This window comes from Sorex fumeus, unplaced genomic scaffold, assembly GCF_029834395.1.
Source record: "Sorex fumeus unplaced genomic scaffold, SorFum_2.1 ptg000265l, whole genome shotgun sequence".
In the NCBI taxonomy this organism is placed as follows: domain Eukaryota; kingdom Metazoa; phylum Chordata; class Mammalia; order Eulipotyphla; family Soricidae; genus Sorex; species Sorex fumeus.
In genome coordinates this window covers 5472030-5490770 of record NW_026606322.1, presented here as the reverse complement: position 1 = coordinate 5490770, position 18741 = coordinate 5472030, and the positions used below count along the sequence as shown (strand labels likewise).

The following is an 18741-nucleotide window of genomic DNA, read 5'->3' as shown; positions in this document are numbered from 1 at the left end:
GAGCTTACTTCTGGCTCTGAACTCAGGGTTATTCCTGTGTATCAGGGTGGGGGGGCATATGTGGTAAAGAGATAGATCTAGATTCTTCTGTGTATAAGATTAAGTGTCATATCCACTACACTATCTCTCTGGCCATAGCATGTCTCTGTATAATCAAGAGCATGTTAAGCTCACCTCCACAATTGCCTCTATGTTGACTCACCCATGGACCGTGCTCTAATGATTCACAAATAATCTCCTGGGAGATGCAAGCCAAGCAGATAAAATCTATGGGAACACTGGTCCTCATGGCTGAAAACTCCGGGCTGCCCTTGGGAGGTGGGCACACCAAGTACCCACACAGCGAAGACCCCAGCAGCTGCACCCACACCCCACTGCTTCCAACTACACCAAGAGCCTGACAAATATCTGAAGATACGAAACTGAAAAATTTCATGTTCACCAGGCTGAGAATCCTGGTGTGATCCAAGAGTCAGGGTGAGAAGCCTTCCCCCAAACCTCTGTAATTCTAGAAATCCCAGAAGTCCTGTCGACCTCCCATAGCAACTGTGTCAAGTCTTTGGTCCAGAGCTTAGATGCTAAAGTCTCTGGACTGCAATACCTCCCAAGTCAAGTCCCTAACACTGAAATTCCAGTAGAAGCACACCAAATGATGGGAAAGTAACATAGAAACCAACTAAAGTCAGCAAACAGAAAAATATCACAGAAATTCAACTAGCAGCAAACAGATTAGTAAATTCCTAGATAAGGACTTAACCTCATGGTGTGATATAATAATTTGCACGTAAAAATTATTGAATTTTTTATATTTGATCACTTGATATCCTGTTACTCATCGATTTGCTCAAGTGGGTGCCAGTAACGTCTCCATTCATCCCTGTTGCGTGCTAGTGTAGCCCAATGATGTCTGCTCAATCTAGGAACACGAAGAGCCTCAAGCCGATCATTCAGGATCTTGATGAAGAAGTCTGACCATCTCGTAGGTGAGCAGTCACACGATCTTTTGATGCCCTGTGGAATCCAGTTGGTAGTGGCTCTAGTCTAATGGTAGTCTCCAAATCGCATTACGTGTCCAGCCCATCTGATCATCGACGCCTTGGCAAACGAGACATCATCTCTGATTCTCGACTGTTGATGGAGATCAGAACTCCGATTCTTTCTCTCATTTTGAGTGAAATGTGATACTCCAAGCATAGCTCTTTTGATTCCTCTTTCGGAGACCCAAATAGCATTCTCATCCTGTTTTCATAGGGCTCAGGTCTCTGAGGCATATGTTAATCCAGGAAGAACAGTGGAATTGAAGAGATGTACTCAGAGCCAGAGGTTCTTCATCTTCTTAGCTATTTCTTTGACACTCTTGAAGGTGTTCCAAGCCGCTCACTTCCTCCTGCACAATTCAGGTTTGTTTTTCGTATTGAGTTCTTGACCTATATACATATACATATACATATATGACATATACACATAACTGCTGTATTCGGAGATGTTCATTTCGTTGAGAGCGAATGGAATGTCAGGAATGAGACCATTTCTCATAAACATTGTCTTTGTGAGATTCAGCTGTAGTCCTACCTTTCCAAACTCATGGTTGAAGTCGGCCAGCATTTGTGCTGCTTGGCTAATGTTTGGTGACCTTCATTACCTCTACTACCTCCACTACCCAGTCGCAGATGCCCGCCAGGACACTTTCTGGACACTCAGGCTGGGACTCATGCACAACTGAAGTCCCAGAGAGCCAGGAAGGCAGAACTCTGTAACCTTGGACTCCAGGCTCAACGAACCTGGGAGCAGAGATCCTTAAGGGGATGTCAAGTGATCAAGTGATCAATGTTTGGTATTATGAGAATAATGGCATCAGCGAAGCAGAGGTGGTGTAGTTACCAACAGTCTATCTTCACTCCCGTTCATTCCTATTACAGTCATCGCCTGACATTATAGAGGGTGGCACTGAATAGTTTCGATGAAATGGTATCAACCTGCTGATCACTTCCTTGTAGAATGGTGAGATCCTGGTAGTGAATCCGTAATAAAGCTCATGGAGGATCCTGATGTATTGAGTATGAATGCCCTGTTTGGCTAGGGCTTCGATGATCTCTTCAGTCTCAACAGAATCAAAGGCCTTCTATAAATCAATGAAAGTTAGACAGAGCGGCATCTTGAACTCCCGAGAAACCTCAATGAGCTTGGTTACTGTGTGGATATGGTCGATGGTACTGAATCCTTTTCGGAATCTGGCTTGTTCACATGGTTGCTCTTCATCTAGTTTTCTGCCAATCCTATTCAGGGTGACTCGAGTGGACAGCTTGTAGACAACAGACAACAAGCAGATCAGGCAATACTTGCCAATGTCATGGATGTCTCCCTTCTTGTGCAGTAGTACAGTACTCCTGGTTTTCCATTGGGATGGAAGCTTGCATTCAGACAGGTAGTGTGTGAAAAGCCAAGCCAGTGTTTTGATGAGTACTGAGGGCAGGTTCTTCAGGTGTTCAGGTCTGACCTTCTCTGGGCTGGTCATTGTTTGCTTCTTTACTGACGAAATAGCGTGTTGGATTTTGGAAGGGAGAACATTAGGAACGACATATCCATCCTGCGCAATTTGGTATGTGGGAAGGTGGATGTGGCTATCGAAGAGATCTGAGTAGAAGTCATGGATAATATTCTCCGTTGCCCTTCTGGAAGATATGATAGTTCCACCAGGATGTCGGAGGGCAGTCGTCTTGGTCTTATAGTTGGTGAAGGCAGGTGGGCATCACAAATGATTTTCCCGACTTCTGCCTCATTGGCCAGCACTTGCTGCTCTTCTCTCTTTGAGGTCTTCCTTGAATGAATCAATGCTCATGGCCAAGTTCATGTTGACAAGGATACAGACACCACTGATACTTCTTTCGTTGCATGTTCCGAGAAACAGTTTTTCTCCAGTATTGAAAAAGGCGTGATGTGATTGATGCCTTCTCATCCTTGTCAGACCAATGATGCCGTACTTGATCTTCCACACTCGTACCATCAGGTCCTCGATGGACGCATCTGCTTCCAGCATGCATGCATTGAAAGTACAAACAGTCATTTTTGTCCTTCTTTGTTTTTACAGCCTAGTTCAGCCTTGAGATTTTATCAGCCTCTCCTTCCTTATCCTTCTTAACTGTGCCGTATTGATGGCTCTCAGGATCAGGGGAATGAGACCCATTGTATTTACTGGTTTTGGTATATCAAATATGCCACAGATAGCTTGCCAGACTTTGCTGTGCGGGAGGGATATTCTTGGTAACTTGCCAGGCTCTCCGAGAGGGATACAGGCTTTTAAGGCAGCCTCTAATCGCCTCTGCAGGTGTTCCCATGGTTCAATCCATGTTTGAACCCTATCAAATATGGTGCAGTAATCTTATATTATGATATGTCTTGTCTTATGATGTGTTGCACGGCCACTTTGCAGCCACGTGGTCCAGAAAGCATCCTGGAGCATGGCAGCAGCTGGGTTGTGGAGGTAGTGAAGGTCTGCTGATGAGGTGTTTAACTGACACTGTTAGGGTGGGTCTTCTGTGAGGAATCCCTGGGTCGCTGGAGGTTTATGGAGACCTCTACTACTTCCACTACCCAGCCGCCACCATACTCCAGTACGCTTTCCGGATGCTCAGGCCGAGACTCATGCATGAGTGAACCCCCACAGAACCAGGTAAGCGGAACCCAGTGACCTTGGACTCCAGACTCAACGGACCGGGGAAGAGAGATCCTCTCCTTGCTCCCACCAATCTCCGGCAATCATAGGATTAAAACCAGAAGCCCCACACTACTCTGCCCTGTCTGCTTCCACTTTATATACTTATTGATTCAATATTTGATCTTTGTTACCTAATAAACTTCAACTATAGAACTGTATCAAAATATAGGACTCATATCCAGATTAAAATTAATTATTTTTTTAAGCATGTACAAATACAGGTTGGAAGAGCCTTATAAAGCAGCAACAGAATTATCATACTTTCAAAATAAAAAAAAATTTAGAAAAACAAGATATTATTTGAAAGACATAGGTAATGAGGGCCAAAGTAGTCAAGTAAAATGAGTATGTGTCCCTTTCTTTGTCCTTAGATTTGGATGTATCTTAAATAAATGTCAAATCTATATAAGAACATCAAAACAATAGATAACATCTAATTAAAGTTTATCTTTTCTCAAGAGAGTTAAATCCTCCTTATGACAAAAGTGGAATGTATACATCTGTTTTTTTTAAATCATAAACATGCTATGCATCAGTGCTTCCTCTAATCATACTGACAGTGGCGATCAATGCCTCTTACAGAGATTTGTGGAAACCACAAAGAGTCAAACGTTGCTACTATGGAGATAAATGTCCTTGAAGGCTCTCAGCCTTAGCTCACCACTAAATGTCTCCTTGGAGGATGTTTTATTTTATCCCCATCTTATTACTGGAATGGGACATTGGTTCAGTACTGACTCAGAAAAGTATCCGAGGAGCTACAAAAGAACTTTAGTTTATAACTCATGTGAAAGACAACTCTATCCTGAATTGTCTTTCTATTCCTCTTGACCCAGTTCTGGACATTCTTCACCCAATTAGATCAAAATAATGCTTAAACGATACAGTGGTGGTATATGATTCTTTATTAAACACACACAGAGTTGAAATTTAATACAGGTTGTGTTCTCTGTAAAAATTAAGACTTTTCTTTTCTATAGCTGAATATTTTCATCCATCTTTGGAAATAACTGGTTCAAAACTGAAAACAAAATTTCTTCTTAAGAACATGAAATTCTCACACTGTCATGTGGATATGTGAACCAGCAAATGAGACCAAAGAGCTTAAAGGGATGCAATTCAAAAGGGATTGTCTGTTGATATATCCTCAACAGCTTGTGCTCAGCTGAGAGAAACCGAGCAGAAGAAAATGCCACACTAGGCCCAAGATTAAGGCTAGATGTACTTGGTGGCAATAAATAAACACAGTCACAAATAATGGAGCAAGAATAAGCCTACTGATTTTTACACAGTTATCCTGAATCTCCACATCTTTAAAGATTGAGTACCACAGCCCTCATAACTTGCATTAAGAGACAAACCCTCTACTGGTGTGTTTATACTCATGAGTAAAAAATGTAAATATTGTACTTTTATACTCAGAGGAACATTTTTTTATTCTAACTATGGATCAGAGTACTGATTGCAACATGTCCACACCTTATACCATCTCCAATATCCTTTTTAACACCTTCCTCATACACACACACACACACCTGACCTAAATATTAATGAGTGTTAGGACCACAAGTACAAAGGTATGAATCGCTCAGAGAATTTTATAATGATTTCATTTCTCTCTTTTATAAGCTACAATTAAAACCCAGAGGGAAAATTATCTTTTGTGGATAAGGCAAATAGTGTTTCTAAAATATGCACAGATTCATAATGATATTACTACTATTAATAGTGACAATAATGAATACATTTTCTACTAGAAAATAAGTACGCAGTCCAGATTTTACAATCCTATTAAAAAGTCTCTGCGTTTTATATGTTGAATATTATTTTTCTTTTATGAGATGACCTGAGTCACATATGCACTTTTATGGCTTTATAAAGATACAAGAAAATGGAGCTATAACTTTTCATTTTCCCTCTATCAAGTGTGATGTGTGTAAAATGATGTTTCAAAAATACCTTTGTTTTTCTTTGATCCGAAGAGCTGAGATTGTTTCCCATATAATTTTACTTAAAAAATTATTCACCTAAACATTAAAGTTTTAAAAAAAGAAATTAGTCAGCAAATTATCTCCAAAAATCAAAACTATCCACAAATAACTAAGGAACTGTTTCCTAATTGAATTTAGGTAACGTACTCTACAACGAGGAGGGTTTGGAGTCATATTGGATAATAATAAGACTATAGAGTTAGTACTAACTCTATGAGCAAACAGTTTTTGAGAGACATCAGAGGAAAGTTCACTTGGATAAGATTTACCCAAACACATTTAGAAATACACTAAACTTTACTGCATAGACTATAAGAGCAGAGAGGAGGAGAAGATGAAAACAATATGACAATACATGATAAGAAAAAGTCTTAAATGAAAAGGGAACGCATTGTATGAGTACTCAATATCTGTAAAATGAGAGTATGGCCAGAGCAATAGTGCAGAAGGTAGGGTGTTTGCCTTGCATGTGACCAACCAGGGTCCCACCCCGGGCATCCCATATGGTCTCCAGCGGATTGCCAGGAGCACTTCCTGTGTGCAGAGCCAGGAGTAATCCTGAGCATCGCTGGGTTAACACCCCCAAAGAAAAACAAAGAAGACAAAATAAAATTAAATGACAGGTAATTCACTTTCTCAGTCAATTAAGAGTCCATTCCACTCTGGCTGATCCAATAACCGAACATGAAATTTTACCAATTATTAGTTGTCTCACTATTGTATATGCAATAACAATGTATAGAAGAATAAAAATCCTTTAAAATTATGGACAAGATAATTAAAATTATAGGATTTTTTCGCATGTCATTTTTAGCATTTGCTAAATTAACAGGGTGAGGTTGGATTTGCGATTTTGCCACACATGAAAAAAATTTCTTGTTTTGGACCAGCACTAGAAAGTGGATAAAATTAATGGTTAACACTTGAAAGGGAATTCACTGACAGTTAAATGGAAAGGTGGAAAGCAGGAGAATTCTGCAGTTCTCAGATATACTATGGTCAGTTATGGACTTCTTAGTTATTCCAATGGGTTTCAAAATTTACCTTGCTTAACTTCTTAAAATGTGGCTTGTAACTCAAAATAGGGGTTATGTATTTTTTAAAATATTTAAAAAATTCACTCCTTTATGATTTGTTAACAAATTTATTGATGTCACAATCTATGACTTTGATTCATACATTTTACAAAACACAGTTTTATTTAATTACATGAGGATTTCCTGGACATCTTGTCCAGCATTTCATAATAATTATATCCAATCCTAATTTTAGGCAAATAATATCACAAGGTGAGTATATGTATTTTATTCAATAAATTTAGTAATTTAAAGAGTAAATATCTAAATTTGAACAATTTAGATATCTAAATTGATATTTACTCTTTAAATTTAACTTAATAAATTTATTAATTTAATAAATTTAATTTACTTTAAATTACTCTTTAAATTAATATTTTACATTAAATATTTGTGTGTGTAAACTATTTAAATATATTGGTAAGCATACCCACAACCTCACATAGTTGTTTTTATACCTATGGATTTTTTTTGGTCGTTGTTGAAGTATATTTGACTCCACTGACAGATAGAAATAAAGGAGTCTAGACTCATCCTTTGTAATGTCACTTCCTTTTTAGTGTTATAGAAATATTATGACCAGACATAGAAAAAGTACATTCTAGGTTTTAAATCATTTAGATTTTAGTTTTAGAGCTTTTTCAAAGTCTATCTTTCAAGGGTTATTTAATCCAAAATTATTTCATTAAATAAACCTACAAAACATTTAACTGGTTATATGATACTTTATTAGGCTATTTTATGTGATTAGGAATAAGAAAATGCAATTCCTATTTACAGAAACATTTATACAAACTCAGACATCACAGCATATAATAAGATATTAGATACAACTAACATTACAAGGAGCTAACATATCATAAAAGAAGACGAAATGTTGCAAGGTAACATGAAAGCCACTTACAATCTAATGGAAGAGACATTTACAATGTTATTCATACTGTTTTTTTAGTTAACACTAATACATGGGGAAAGCTTTTCTGTCATACTGAAGGTGTTTGAATATGTGGAGTCTGAAACATTTCTTGAATGACTAGAGACGTAGTTGAAATGCAAATTTCTAGCAGAGAGAATAACATGCCAAATGGCTTCAGATCATGGTAGAACATATTGTATTTGTTAGGAAAATTCAAGTTGTTCAGTAATGATTGCAAAGAAAAAGGTGTGAAGAATTAATTAAAACATTTAGCCTACCAGGAAGTAAGAGCTGCAAAGAAGGACTCTTCAGTCACCTTAAGTAATGTAGTTACTTTTACACTAAGGCAATTGGCATTTACCAAATCATTTTAAGTAGAAAATATCAGAATAACTCTTGCTTCATCAAGAACAAGATGACCTTTCCTAAATTCATCATCAGTTTTATGCTTACATAAAGCTAGTAAACTAAAATGGTAAAAATCATTGAAACTTAAACTAGAGATCTAGGATAGGGAGCTAGTAAAGGGGTTAAGGGATCCCTATATGATTTCAGTCAACCATGGTTTATTACTGTCACCATAATTCCAGAAGCATTAATGGAAATGTTCACTGGTCACAGAGCCATGTAATATTCCTTGGTATCACTGGTAGCTTCTGGGTACCACTAGGTGTGGCCCAGCCCCCACAAACTCACAACCAAAAAACCAAAAAAGCTCTCAATGGTCATTTGGCTTGATGTTGTTGTTTCTTTTGAGGTGCTTTGCGATTTGTGGACTACAGCTCCAAGTAGAGAATGCAGCACTAGATGTATTTGTCCAGCCAAAGCATGTGTAAGGTCAATTTTCTCAAAAAGCCTGACCTTATTCGTTGTTTAGCGTTTCACATTGACATTTTGCTAAGTTAAAAGTGAGAAGTGGGGCCAGAGTGGTATCACAATGGGTAGGGCATTTTCCTTGAAGGCAGCTGGGTTCGATTCCCAGCATCCCATATGGTCCCCTGAGCACTGCCAGGAGTAAATCCTGAGTCCAGAGTAAGAAGTAACCCCTGTGCATCGCTGGGTGTGACCCAAAAAGAAAAAAAATGTAGGAAGAAATGAGGGATAAATAAGCTGGCTAAGCGAACTGGTGGGCCTAGTTTTTATCTTTTAAGGCCCTATAATTTTTTTTATGCAAACTATACAAAACTGTCTTCTTTAATACACTTATGCTCAGAATTTCCTCCACAGGACTGATTCACTGAAGTACACAGTGATATCCACCTATTGTCACTTCTTTCCCCTTTAGAGTTTTCACCCTTTGCTACAGGATGAAATGTTTCATTCCTTGATAGTCTAGTTTTTTACATTTTCTCCTATTTCCGGTGGCTTTACATTCGTCAATTCTCATTTCTCCTTTGCACCAGATTTAATTCCATGAATATATTTCCTTAATGTTTGTAGTCTCGTAGTAAAATCATGATAAAGGTATTTTCAGCATAAACCTTTAAAGTAAAGCAAAAAATGGTCTGAACTTTAGTGCCTTTTTCCTTTTTTGAAGAAATTTTAAAACTGAATACCTGGAATGTTCTATAATATCTTTGAAAGAAGCAATTTAATCAAAAATCAGAGTGCTTCTAGTTAATTTAATTCCCTCCAGACCCATATTCCTTCCAAATTGCACACTTCAAAACTACAGAGCTAAAGAACTTTAGATGCCCTCAGAGAATGCCTGGAGAGACGGGGGGTGGAAAGGTCCATGAGAGAAATGAACGTGAAGCTAATTTGTGGAGAGAAAAGGTAAAATGGTAGGAGTTTCAATTAGTCTGTGATTGATTTAACACTTATGAACAATTTTAAAGAAAGCAAGCAATAGTAGCACTTAATTATTTAGAAGCCTGGGAAAGGGGACTAGTGTATAGTGTATCATCCCTATAACTGACATGAAGGATTATTTGAAGAGCTAAAGTATATTTTACCAGAAGTTTATGATACTCTAGTTTTTAAGTTTGGGAGTTTAAGGGGTGTTGAAATGATAATATCTAAGAGAAGTAATAGAAATCTTTAGTTAGAGAAAATTTTGGACAATAGTTCAAAGTCACTGGGAGCTAAATTTTATTTAAGGTGATTAAATAGTTTACATGGCACCTTTAAAATAATAGACATTTAAGATATTTGCTTCTTGACACAAGTGCAATTTCGATCTTATGTACACATAGTAGTATTTTTGCAATTCTAACTTTAGTGGCATTCCACAGAAAAATTGAGAGCTGTTAGAGAAATTATTTGTCAAAGATATATTCTGTTAAACTGCTAGAGCAACTGACATATCACATGATGAAGTGGATCAAAGTTAGGCTGACAATTATCCTTTATAACTAAATGGGGTATTATTCTAACAATAGTTGCTGTTGTCAGTTTTGCTTTTGATTGGGAAATCTGTTCAGCTTGTATGTATGTGAAGGTGTTAAAATCTTTTCTGCCTCTCTGATTTTTTTTTCTTTTATTCAAGAATGAACAAAAATAAAAAAGAAATGTGTCTCTGCAATTTAATGTTAGTGTGGAATACTGTGCAGGACCCCCTCCCCACTCCTCAAACTCATACATGCCTGCTCTATTAAACTGTGACCCCCCACACACACACACTGATGCTATGACATAATGCATCTGACAACTGAGAAGTAATAGGTCTCATAGAAGGTCTATGTTCCAGCTTTCTTCTAGCCTGTCTTCCATTTCACTGATTTCATTTATTCATTTTTGTTTATTTGTTTTGATGTTTATTTCTACAAGCCACATCTTGCCATTTTCTCAGGCTTTTCCTCACACAATGCTCAAAGTTCACTCCTGGGTTCACTCAGATGAAGCAGCAAGACTGGCTGGCATCCACGTCAGCTGCATCTGAGCAAATGCTCAACCAGTTGTATCAGGTCCCTCTACTTAGTTTATTTCTTGGTTTTAGGGTCACATCCAGTACTTCTCAGGACTTACTCCTGTCTTTTCACTCAAGAGATCACTCCTGGCAGGGCTCACAGGTCTCTATGGGGTCCAGGGAATCAAACCCAGGTTCGTTGGATGTAAGGCAAGCAAGCACCCTCTCTGCTGTAATGTTGTTCCAGCTCCTCAATTTTAGATCCTCACCCTGGCTCTCAATTCTATAGCACTTAATTCTGCTCCATTAGGTTCATTACCCATCTATTCATCTTTGTCCATAAAAAAACAGCCATTAATCCCATAATGATGCAGGCTCTATTTTAAATACTTTATATGCAACATTACTTAAAATTACTGATATGTTGGTGATGTTATTTCTTTCTCTTGCTTTATTTTTTGGGGGGGCGGGGGGAGCACACCTGGCAATATTCAGGGGTTACTGCTGCCTCTGCACTCAGCAATTTCTCCTGGCGGTGCTCAGGACCACAGCGGGTTCTAGGGATTGAAAGCAGGTAGGCCACATGCAGGGCAAATTCCCTCCTATATCTGTAGAGACAACTGTTGTACTGTCATTCCAGGCTCTCTTATTTCTCTTTTTCTGATGAGTTTCAGTACGTTCAGTATCTTCCCCAAGTCCCAGAGCTAGAAAGTAGTAGAGCCAGAACTTGAATTTATGTCTCTGCCTCCAGAATCCACATTCTAAATACTGTGCTAATAAACTTCTGTTTGGCCTCAAGGGGCAGGGAAGCTGCTAACATCAGCATTGTTGTATTTTAGTGTTAATCCCTCTTATCACTGCTCAGAATTAAACTAAACCCAAGCTCACATTCCCCTGTTGTTGATCCAAGCAATCACTATCTCTTTTCTTTTCTGGCCCATCAATAGTTATTTTGTACTCTAAAGTATTAACCATGCAAATTAGTTGGAAAAGCAGAAGGCATGCTGTTAGACTCCAGGGTTACTTTGGGAAAGAATAGAAGGAAATACAGACGGAAACACAAAATGCTTTTTTTCCTTCACAGGCGTTTCTATATGGGAATGATAAATTTTAGATACATACATTAAGAGTAAACATTTGCTTCAGGTTCTATTAAAGCAAACCAAAAACTTGAAGTTTGTAAGACAAAGGCTAGAAAAAGTTAAAAAGACATTTTGCTGATGGTGAACAAAAAGAACAATGCTAACTGAAGCAGCTTTTCAAACTGACTTCCTTCTATTAGGGGCATATATTAAGATGTCCATACAGTTCATTTCTCGGGATCCAGCTCCATGCAAAAATCTGAATTTTTTTCAAAACAGAGAAAGCTTATCAAAGGTGCGCAGAGCTAGTCCTGCTGTTATCAATTAATATGCACTCAAATAAAACTACAAGGAACAATTTCTTCCAAAATTTAAAATGAAATGCTACAGTCCCATTTTCCAATATCTCCATCACACCAGGTGACTCTGAAATGGCTGTCATTGTTCTTTTTCCCCCGTCACTATTTCATTTGAAGTGACGGCTATGTTTTAGTTCATCTCTTAAAAACTACAGCACATGTGAATCGCATATAATGTGCTCCAGAGAAAGGATTGTGAGGTTTGGGGTCTGGATCAAATGTTGGCTTCAAGCTCATTGGAATTATGCACTTGCCCTCCCAGATTTTAAGTTTCTCAGGATACCATGGATAACATAATAAAAACTCTTGGAATGATTTTAAAGATTACAAATATGATAATACCTAAAATAAATTGTGTGCAGTGCCTGGTATCATTAGCTCTTTACAAATGATGACAAGCATTTTTATCATATAGGAAGCTCACCTCAGAGTAGACATTCAATTAATTCCTATCTTTTTATTATGCAGCTGATTAGACTCATGCACATGCACACACACACACACACACACACACACACACACACAAAAGAACTCTATAAATACAATTTACTTCGGGTTCTTTTCTCACTCTCTAGTATTATCTTTCTTCTGTCCAATGAATCAATTCTATACACTGACACATATAGTATTTCTCAAGTGCTTACTATTTGAGAGTCTCAAGAACACCTGAGTATTTCCTATACCATTTCAAATTAAATACAAATTTGGGAGTTGTGCTTTTGGCAACAGTCAGCAGTGCTCAGGTGCCTTTCCAGGTTCTGTGCTCAGGAGTGATTCCTCGGGATGCCTGGGGTCAAATATCAAACTGAGATCTTTCCCATATATACAAGGAAAATATCTTAACTCAAGGGCATTAAATTTATCTGCTCTTCATTAATATACTTATCCTGTCAACCCTGTCACTTGTGTGTGTATGCGAATTATAAAAGAATAAAGCTAACCCTCTCGTCCCAGACTTACTGTACTTATTTCACCTGAAATCTTATGAGGTTTTCACTTATACCATTTAGTCTGGAAGGTATAGAGTAGACAATTATGACATTGCCATTCACGTTTCTTACCTTTTACAAAACTGTGTGACCTTTATCTAGAACCTTCTTAATTATAATCACTTAGTACTGATTTCTGCCTATCTGTACTAAAACTATTCAAAGTCTTGTATCTTAAAAAAAATCTACCATGATTCGATTCTAATGCACAACATTTGAGCAAAATTAAAACAGCACACTAAAATAATAGCAAAAAACAAAGCGAAACAAGAACAACCACCCCCCCCCAAAAAAAACCCCCACAGTGGTTCATTAGCAATACATAGAAAATAGTAAACACCATTAGTATAAATGAACTCTTAGAAACCAGTAACAGACTAAAAGTTTGTATATTAACTAGGGTGTAGGGCATCACTTTGCTTGGGGATGGGAAAGTTTATTCAATATTTCATTATTTCGCTGTTCTTGATATTAATTAGCTCTTAGTCCCAAGTAACAAATATTTTCTATGCCACCCTGCTCAGAGTAAGTGATGGTACCAGGCGAGCAAGATAAATATTCATACTCTATACTATATAATGGGATGGAGCGATAGCACAGTGGTAGGGCATTTGCCTTGCATGCAGCCAACATGGCCGACCCGAGTTTGATTCCTCTGCCCCTCTCGGAGAGCCCGGCAAGCTACTGAGAGTATCTCGCCCACACGGCAGAGCATGATGTATTCGATATGCCAAACACAGTAACAACAGAAGTCTCCAATGGGGACGTTACTGGGCCCGCTCGAGCAAATCGATGAACAATGGGAGGACAGGGATAGATACTATATAATGCTGTGACCAATATTAGAGCAAAACAGTGCATGCCATGTCCCTGTGCTTTTGCTTTCCCAAGCAAAAGTCTCAAGCTAGCCAAACTGGTCCTGTTTCCAGTCCCTATTGGAAGAATTTAGAACTGAAGGAATTCTGATGTCTCTATACCTGTTAACCCTAACCCTTACAGTTAGACGGCTCATTCACTGATATTTTTTTTAAAAAACCCAAATCATAGTAGAGTACTATTCTTTTCCCCTTTTTCATTTCTTTCTTTATAAAAGTGTTGCTATGGAAACTGCATTGGGTTTCCGTTCCCTGTCTTTGTCATACTTCTGCTCAAAAGCCAGGGAGAGAGACATTGATCAGCGATGCGACCAGAGCCTCTGGGGACGGAGGAAGGCCATGGCAATAGTATGCATTCTCAGGATACTGGATCACAACAACTCTTTCAGCAAAGACAGGTCGATTTGACCATCCTTTAGGGGGATTTAATTAAAAACAAGTCTGGGCCAGTCTTGATGCAGTCCAGTGGCAATATGGATCACAGGCAGCCAATAGTGGCATGTCAAAGAGGGTGAGGGTTACAGAGAAAATGGCCCCACACACATATTAAATGTTTCTGCTCTGTGCTGCTGTCAAGCAAGAAATTCATTTGGTGCTCATCCTTTTAGTCAGGGAAATTTACTGACCATGGGTTGAATTCACTTTTCATGCTATGAGGTCACTGGGGGCCAGGAAGGCTTTTTTTCCTTCCCTCCTGTCATTTCTCACTGGCAGAGATGTTTTGGTAATTTTGCCCATGAATTCAATGAAGCTCCAGGCTGGGGAAATGATAAGCCATGCTTGTAAGGTGTCCTAATGCCTGTTGCAGCAAGGACTGCTGATAATATTTCTGCTGTTATCTTTTTATACATAATTTCATAGCACTGTGGACATCATTTTATCTTTCTATACATTTTCTATTCTTTCTTATATTAGGGGGAAGGTAAGTTGCTATGAGTGCCTGAAGGCATTCTCAAAACTGCCTTTGAATATCTGACTAATATCTGCAGTGGGTTTCTGATTCCGGATTTGGCAAATTCTCTTGCCTATTTGCCAAACAACACTTCCTAAGAGTGGTCCCCGTTTTCAAAGCCTTTAGGTAGGGGGGATGAATATGCAGTCCTGAGAGAATGCAGTTGCCTCTTCTCCACACTTACCTCTAACCCTATGTTTCCTCTCTCCCAACTCTTCACCTACTGGTTCACCTGTTATTTACCATAATTTTTACCCTCTACCCTCACATATTGAACTCCAACTGAACCCTTACAGGCATTGGAGTTCTTACCACTTTAGTACTTCTGTGCACCTCATTCTTCACAAATCCTATAGATACAAACTTGTACATATTATTATATCTTTATAGGAATGTATCTTCTCTCTGACGAGAGATGGTTATAGCATTATATCATCAAAAACGTTATAATGATGCAAGAATACATAGCATAGGGTAATGCAGACACTATGTATAAAACAGTTCTTATTTGAATTCATTTAGAAACATATATATGCCTTAGTTATTTCACTTCTTGCTTCCATCTTTTAGTCTGTTATCAATTACACTGGTCAATATGAATTATTTCAATTTAATATATGAAAGTTGTTTAGCACCATTAATGTTTTGTTCATTAAACTGAAAATGCTACAAACTGACAATATTTACTCCAAGAATTTGTCTATAGTAAGCTCATTCATCATCCTATTCCCTCTCACAGGAACCCGGTATATCAAACCTTGTGTTCATCCTGATAGAAACTTTCAACAGTTGTTAAAAATTCAGATAGTGAGTTATGGGTTGGTTAAAAGACAGGATTTCAGCTCTACATTTGTCATCATCAGTATAGGCTTGTTCTGGATCTGAGTGTTCCCAGAAAGGGAAGGCAAACATTACCAAGTACTAAAATCATTATAGTTGAATATATTAATTTGTTCTACAATGGCTCATTAGTTAAAAAATATTGATTTTGCAGGACTGGCAGATGGTATGAGGAAAATCACAGAAAAGGGTAGAAATCAATTTTCTGATAATATTCTTACTTCATTGTGGTGTCTTGGATAGCGAACAACTATATAAATCTATGTATACCTATTATCCAGTCTTATGTAGTCTTACTCTGTGTGTGTATGACATGTAAATATGTATGGTGCATGATTATTCGTGGGGCATGTAAGGTTCCTTAATGACAATGCAAGTTCCTTAATGCATCAATTCAACTACAAAAGATTCTCAAATAAAACCTATAAGTCACCAGAGATTGTAATATATGAGGTAGATATAACTGTGAAGGTCCAATTTCATTGTCACTCGAGGGGACCAATTAATAATGAGACAAAGTGATGGGTAAAGGGTTTCATTAAACAGCACACTGGCAGGTCAAACAATGGTGGATTTATGTATTAGACAAAATAGCCACCTTAGCAGTACTGTCCTAAGAAGCTGGTTATAAAGGAAAAAAGTTAAGAAATTCTACAACGGTCAGGTGGCCAACTGGTAGGCCCCAAAGTGATCAACATAGTCCCTTGTGAACTGGACCTTGTGGGTAAACCCCAATGTATATAAGTCTGAAAACAATATCTCTGATTAAAGTTTCAATCTAGATCCAGGGAGATATTTCAGTGGTCAAGGCACTTTTTTTCCATATGGTCAACCTGACTTTTGTCATTGGCTCAGCATATTATCCCTGAAACATCGCCAGGAATAAACCCTGAATGCAGAGCTATAAAAAATAGCCTACATGCCTTTCTTGTACAGTTTTGGGGGCTGGAGTAAGGTACAAGAGACATACTTTATAATATCAACAGCTGAAAAGAATTTTGGAGGCAAAAGAAAAACTGAGTATACAAAATCACAGCAGTAAGATAACCCCTATATTTTCAAGGAATTTAAGAAATACCAGATAACTAAAGTCTGAAGGTCAAAAAATAAAGGTGTACTAGGTTCAGGCAGTCTAAGGTTCCATGGGTTCAACAAGTAAAGTAAGTAAAGGCCCTCCCGTTGATCGTCGATTTGCTCGAGCGGGCCCAGTAACGTCTCCATTGGAGACTTTGTTGTTACTGTGTCTGGCATATGGAATACGTCACGGGTGGCTTGCCAGGCTCTGCCGTGCGGGCGAGATACTCTCGGTAGCTTGCCAGGCTCTCCGAGAGGGGCGGAGGAATCGAACTCGGGTCGGCCATGTTGGCCGCTTGTAAGGCGAACGCCCTACCCGCTGTGCTATCGCTCCAGCCCATGGGTTCAACAAAAATTTTAAAATATGAACTGAAGAAGATGGTTTTGACGTAAAAATATTCTGTTCCAAAAATTGTAATGCAGTATCTAGGGAGAAAGTGCTGGCCACTTGAAGGAAAGTGATTGTATTTTGCATGCCCAGAAGTAGAGAAATGCAGAAGATACCGAAGAGTTAAAATGAAAGGGATCACTGACAGGACTCCTAAGGGTAGGAGCTGTGGCTGTTTTTCTCTGTATCTTTCACAGTGCCTGCCCATGGTATTTTAAGTGCAGGAGGGACCTGATAAATATTTGTTGAATGAATGAATAAACGAAGCCTCTAAAACTTCTCTCCCTAGAAGAAATATGAATTACATTCATGTTTCATTTATAAGGAATGTGATGAATGCTGAAAGCTGAAGCAAAGCCCTTTCAGCATCAGTCTTGCCGAAGGAGCCTGTGAGCAGGAATTTCAGAATACTGTTGTGTGCAGGCCCAGGGGACCCCTGGCTGGTTTGAGGCCAAAAAACATAGAGTCTCCATCATGAAGACAGCCATAGTAATACAAGCGGTTTAAGAGGCGAAAGGGCAGTGGACAAACTAATTCTGAAGTTTTCTCGTATAATGCATGTTCCAGAAGGAAACTGGTTTCTGAACCGTTATACATGCTCATATCAGAAGATAGGATGTACCACAAAAATGCATCACTACTGAATTGGGCTTGGAAGAAGGTAACACAACGACTGGTTAGTACAAGGTTCTCGGAAAGTTTAATTTCATCCAGAAAGATGATTAGTTTACAACTGATTGCTTAGTTAATTGTATTTTCTCTCTCTCTCTAATCTTGTTCCTTTTATTTTTATCCTTTATTTTTCTCTTATGCCCGTTCCCACTTTTAGTTGTCTTTGTCTTTTTTTTCTGCCCTTGATCTCGACTTCTCAGCTTTGTTCTCTCACTGTTAAACTAGCATCAGGTGTTTGGGGCATGGAAAGCGTTCAATTCTTTATTTCAATTCTATTTAAATTAATGTTAGGAGAGGTAAAACAGAGTACTTTTAGCCCAAATTTCCTACTGATAACTTGCACAACAGCCATGAGCACACACACACACACACACACAACCAATAATTGGTAGTTGAACACAGAATATTTATATTTGATGTCTTCTTGCCAATGTTCAACAATAGAAAAAGTGTTAAGAAAATGATAGTACTTCTAGACAACTGCTATGCAGTCATCAAAATGCTGTTTGTAAAGGGATTTAAAAGGATGAGAAGTGCTTTTGTTATACTGTTAACATGGAAGAAAGTCAGAAAACAAAATTATATCCAATTTGATTTCAGCTAGGTAAAATAGCATTTAAAAACCAGACAGCTATGTGCTGATGTGTTAGCAGTGATTAACTCTACAAGAATCATTTTCCTGAACACATATCTTTGCTTCTAATTTGTCTGCACTGACTATACATTAACTTCATTTTGGAGATATATTTTGAAAAGGAGGTAGAAACAAAATGCCATATCATGAGATCAACGATTTTAGAGAAGTAATTAAATTTAATAATAACATGTGTTTTATTTTCTAGCTTTAGAGAAATTCATTTAGAGTAGGGAAAGCAATATCCATGTTCAAGACATCTCACAAGTTTCTACAGAGTGGAAAAGAGCTAATATATGGGTATTCTCTAATATAGTATGCAGTTTTCAG

The 18741-nt window shown here is 38.1% G+C and overlaps 1 pseudogene; it reads right to left on the bottom strand.

Annotated features, from left to right (window-relative positions):
- Window positions 1-436, bottom strand: part of LOC130018434 (40S ribosomal protein S2-like) — a 45436-nt pseudogene extending 45000 nt beyond the window's left edge.
- Window positions 437-18741: the final 18305 nt, after the last annotated feature.